This window comes from Lissotriton vulgaris, unplaced genomic scaffold (genome assembly GCF_964263255.1).
Source record: "Lissotriton vulgaris unplaced genomic scaffold, aLisVul1.2 SCAFFOLD_3151, whole genome shotgun sequence".
NCBI classification, from domain to species: Eukaryota; Metazoa; Chordata; class Amphibia; order Caudata; family Salamandridae; genus Lissotriton; species Lissotriton vulgaris.
The window spans coordinates 87,475-92,522 of record NW_028245309.1 but is presented as its reverse complement, the minus strand read 5'-3'; the positions used below and the strand labels follow the sequence as shown (position 1 = coordinate 92,522).

At 47.7% G+C, this 5,048-nt stretch overlaps 1 pseudogene; it reads right to left on the bottom strand.

Moving 5' to 3' along the window:
• Window positions 1-238: 238 nt before the first annotated feature.
• Window positions 239-1,121, bottom strand: LOC147666487 (forkhead box protein F1 pseudogene; annotated as a pseudogene).
• Window positions 1,122-5,048: the final 3,927 nt, after the last annotated feature.

Genomic DNA, 5,048 nt, shown 5'->3' with positions numbered 1-5,048 from the left:
TGGCTATTCTTATGATTTACATTGAATAGGAAAGTCATTAAGCTGAAGATTGTTCAATGTTAAAGACTCTGTCTCAGTAACGGAATATGAAAAACCAACAGTTTAAAACTGTGCAACACTGCAGCGCGGCAGGAAAGAAGGATGTAATAATTTGGCATAAGGTGGATGTCACACAGTGGCATAGCGATGGGACATCACTGTGGGACAGTATTCGGAGGTAGCACATGTTGGCTTAATGTTAGTGGCACAGAGAAATGCAGAGATGTTGCAGTGAGACACTACTGCCTGAAATTAGAAAGGGAGGTAGCACAAATTGGCTTAGATTGGGTATCTTACCTTGCAGGTCTGCAGTGATGTGGCTGCTATGGCATAGGTAGAGTTGCTCCGAGGAGTGTGATGACAGGCTGGATAACAAGGGGTTGCTTCAGGAGTTGCAGGGGAACAGAGGCTGCTGCTCGATGTAGGCAGGGCCACCTGACAGTCCACAGGAAAAGGCAGAGCTGGAGTAGAGAGAGTGATACTCCATCACTCCTAAGTATGATCAGAGAGGAGTCCAAGTCGTGGGGGGAGTCGTTTCCCCCTGAGCCCCTGTGCTTCCCTCTATGTAGCAGTACCCCCTGCTTGAGGTGAGGAGGGACAACGAATGGCCTCCCAGCCCCATGCCGTCCATGTTGCCGGGCAGGTGGCCATTCATCTTGCCCATGCTGCCGTCCAGCCACAGGCTGGTGTGGATGTAGGCCAGATCCCCTGCCAAGCCATGGAAGCTGTATGAGTTCAGGATGTAGTTGTAACCCAGTGCATTCATCATGTTGTACTTGGACTTGAATGCCTGGCACTTACACCAGAAGGCCGCCGGTAGGAACCCTCCTTGAATATGAATTCAAAGTCTGGGTCAATAGTCCAGTGGTAGCCCTTGCTGAGCCAGACCAGGTCCTTGGGTAGCTTGATGAACCACTCTTTCAGCGACAGGTTGTAGCAAGCTGAGATCATCCATTACTGGTAGGAACATTGGAAGAAAGGTAAGAGGGACTACACTTCAAGAACTGGTAGATCTTGCTCAGCATAAAATGCTTGCAGGGTGAGGTCCAGAATGGCCATGATGATCAGCATGATGTAGGCAGCTTCTCGGGTCGCCAGATACAGAAACTTCACTCCATCGGCAGTGGCAGAGTTTTACTGAACTCTGCACTCCAAATGGAACACAGAGTGGCAGAAAACCACAAACTTCACCGGAGGAGCGGAGTTCACCGTCCACTCTAATTTCAGACCTGAGGACCCCATCCCCCGGGGTCTGGTCTTTTCTAAATGTCATTCTTTATGGGGCTACATGGACCACCTCCTTGGTCCAATATCAGCCCTGGTCCCCATTCTTGGGGGCCCATCCTCTTTTTTAAAGATATTTAAAATAGGGATGGGGGCTGTGTGGCCAACCTCCCCAGGATGATTTCAGTCTCAAGCATTACTGGTACGGCGAGGGAGAGGAGGAGGGCAGCTCTGGGACACCATGGTGCACAGGAAGTGGTTTTAAGTTTCTTTTTAATTAAGGTTAACTTATTTCTTAACAGTTGGATGGAGGCGGGTGGCATAGCGGAGTGGAGCGGAGCTCTACAGAGTGTTTTGCAACGCTGTGGATCTCCGCATAGCCCCGCTGCACACACTACGCCAGGTTTTACGCAGCGGGTGCTTGCTACTGGTGCTTTGGATGCCCGGTGTGGATAATTCTTTTTGTTTTTACCTTTGGGGGTCTATTCCCAGGGTATTGGCATGCCATAATTCTGGTAGGTCCTAGTGCCTCTAAACCTGTGGGGAGACAGATCTGACCCTCCTGAGCTGTTGTACCTCTTCTTGCTTTGCTGCTGCAACAAGTTCGTCTTGGAGCAGCAAGTCGAAAAACGTGACATCACTGGAATGGTGACTGTCGTGTACAGGGGAGTGATACCTTCACTCCAAAGGAGCCTCAAAGCAATTTCTCAAAGGCTGGAAGTGCTACGGGGTTCTTGGATTATGGATGACACATCAGCAGCAATTGTTGAGTCCTTGGTGCAGTAGGCAGGGCTTGGCGATGTTATCTTCTGCAGCAGGCCTTTGGATCCAGAGCAGCTGGTCTTCTTTGTCCTGGTCCTCTCTTGTCCATCAAATCTGATGCTTAAGTCTCAGAGTGCCACCTAAATACTGAATTGACGGGAAGTACAAGGAGAGACAGGTTGTTGCCAATGGACAACTTAACTTTAAGGCATCTACACCCTCTAGGACGACTGCCTGTGGGAAGAGACACTACCTTAACCTTATTGGGGGTTTTTCCACCATCCCAAGATGGTAGATTTTCAGGAGAGCAGTTCACTTCGCCCGCCCGCAATAGGGGTTGTGTAGGCTAAGTGGAGACTCTCGTCCACATCTAACTAATTCTCCCATCTTTACTCCCACCAAACGTGGAGCAGGAAAGGGGGCTTGGCCTCCCCCCCTATCTGGAGGTTCATGGGTTGGATTTCAACTATGGCATTGCCTTTTAAGCTTCCAGTCCAGGAGGCCATCCTATCCTCTAGGAAGTATGAAGCACCTCGGCCCAAAGCAGACTTTGTTTCTGTCATCTGAGAGTGCTGGCTCTCACCCCATGAGGTCAGAAACATGTGTTGGAGTGGCAGGCAGGATAAAACAAGTCAGCAACCACACCAGTGCTTGGTAGGTTTGCAGGGGATCCTCCAAAAAGGTCTCCTGTGTGTATTCATTAACAAATCTTTCACTGGCATCAGTGAGGATTTATTAAGATAAGATGTTTGGTGCCAAACATCTCAGAAAGCAGTGAAGCTATCATGAAGCTAGGAAATTCCTGTTGACAAGCATCCAGCCCATGTACTCTTTACGGTTTCTCTGTTCACTTACCGCATCCCAGAATAGACTGGACTTTGATGGGCCAGAGTTTTCTCCTTGCTTGCGTTCGCTGTATATATATATATATATATATATATATATATATATATTACCTACTGGCGGTCGCCAGTAGGTAGTTATAGTTAGGATTTTTTTCAATGTTAAATCTCAAAATTCTATTTGGAATAACTTTGGCACCGGTTGACGAATCTGCCTGAAAATTTCCTGAAAATGGCCTCGTCGAGCTCCGGTCCTTCCTTGAAAGTTTGGGGGGGATTCGTCAAGCGGGGGCCGAGATAAAAGGGGGGTCCCAAAACGCGTTTTCCCCATGTTAATTTCCATAGGGCGGTCGATTTCACTTTTAGCCCGAACGGCTGAATGGATTTACACCAAACTTGGCAAAATTGTAGGGACTGGTAGCCCGATGTGCCTTTGCTATGTCTCAAGATATGTGCTCCAGTGGATTTTGAGTAATTTAGGTTCAAAAAAATATATATATCTATAGCCGCGCTCCGGTGCGCGCACCGGAGAGCGCTCCAGGCGCGCCACGCGAGGTGCGCATGGAAAGCTGATTGGCTCTCGGGTGTCTGTAAACATTCGAAACAGTCCAGAGCGGTCGCCATCTTGTGTCTCGGTAAAATCGAGACATAAGAGGTGGCTAAAACAAAGTGGGAACTGACCATAAGGCGTCAGGGATAGACCCCTTTGACCCCCTAGGTTTGATGTGGGGGCTATAAAAGGGCCCCGCGGGGCATTTAAAATATTTTTTTTTTTTTTGTTTTGCGCGGGGGAAGCGCACGGTGCGCGCACCGGGGAGCGGCCCTGGGAGCGCACTATGATGAAAAAAGGTGACAGAGTGTTTAAAAAATGAAGTTTTGATTTAGAAATTGGAGGTAGTTCTAAAAAGAACTTTTTTTTTTCTTCTTTTTGTTGTTTTATATTTTTTTTGTGTTTTTTGAACTTTTTGAACTTTTTTTGGCTTTTCAAAACAGTTTTATATATTTTTTTGTATTTTTTTGGGGGGAGAAACAAAAAAAGGGAATTGAAACTGGCTCAACTGGAGCAAAAAAACAAAAAACCCAAAAAATTACTTCTTTTTGGGGCACTTGTGATTATCACCTGCAAGGACGATGAGTTTCACACTTTTTTCCCCATAGGAGATAAGTTTGCCACAAGCAGTGCAAGTAATTTTAAAATCAGCAAATCTCGGCTGAATGCAAGGCATCACCTCGGATGTTTCTGGTTGCGAGGAAGTGGGTTGGTTTCTTTGGGAGGGGGTCCTTGATGAATGGGGGAGGTTACTGGCCATTTCCCGGAACTCTGCACGAGAGTAGTTGTTTGGATGCTTTCTTGTCATGTGCCGAATCATGGTATAGTTACCAAAAGAATATTTCTTATTTGGGTTGCCCCGTGAAAGTTCATCATTGCAGATGAGGCAAGTGACTTTGGGCGCATTCACCTTTTTTTTCCCCTCTGGAATTGAAAAAAACTGCCAAATGAAGTGTGGTTTGGGTTTATAAGGTGTGTTTTCTTCAGGCAGCCATCTTCTTCTCCCCTCCTCCTCTTCCTCTTCCTCTTCCTCCTCCTGTTCTTGACCACCAACATAATTTGGAGCTGGTCCTCTTGGTGGTTGTGGTGGTGGTGGTGGGGCAGATGCACCAGCTGATGCTACTAATGAAGCCATTTTATAGTACAAAATATTACTCAAAGAGCAAAAAAGTAGACAGAGCAACAAACAGGTCTTCCTCAGTCAAAGGACAAAGTCAGAATAAGGAAAAAAGGTGGGGTCTTTCATCATTTAGAAAAAAAAACTGTCCTGAACCAATGAGAAGTGTTATTTTCAGGTCACAAGACCAGGGGCTTCATCATTATGAAACCAAAACTGTTATGAACCAATGAAAAGTGTTATTTTCTGCTCACATGACCCGACGCGCTTACGCTACGCCCCGGGTCGCGCAGCGTAAGCGCGTCGGAAGTTTACGTTGTGCGATCGTATTCGCTCGAGTACTTCCGGGTGCGCTTACGCCGTGCGTATCACGCGGTCGCGGCTACGCGATACGTCACGATCATGTTTACGTTTGCGATATTGGCGCTCACGGGACGCTCCCCGGAGCGCGCCCCGGGGCGCTTTGTAAAAATACGCTTTTCGGGGCGCTCCCCGGGGCGCGCTCCGGGAGCGC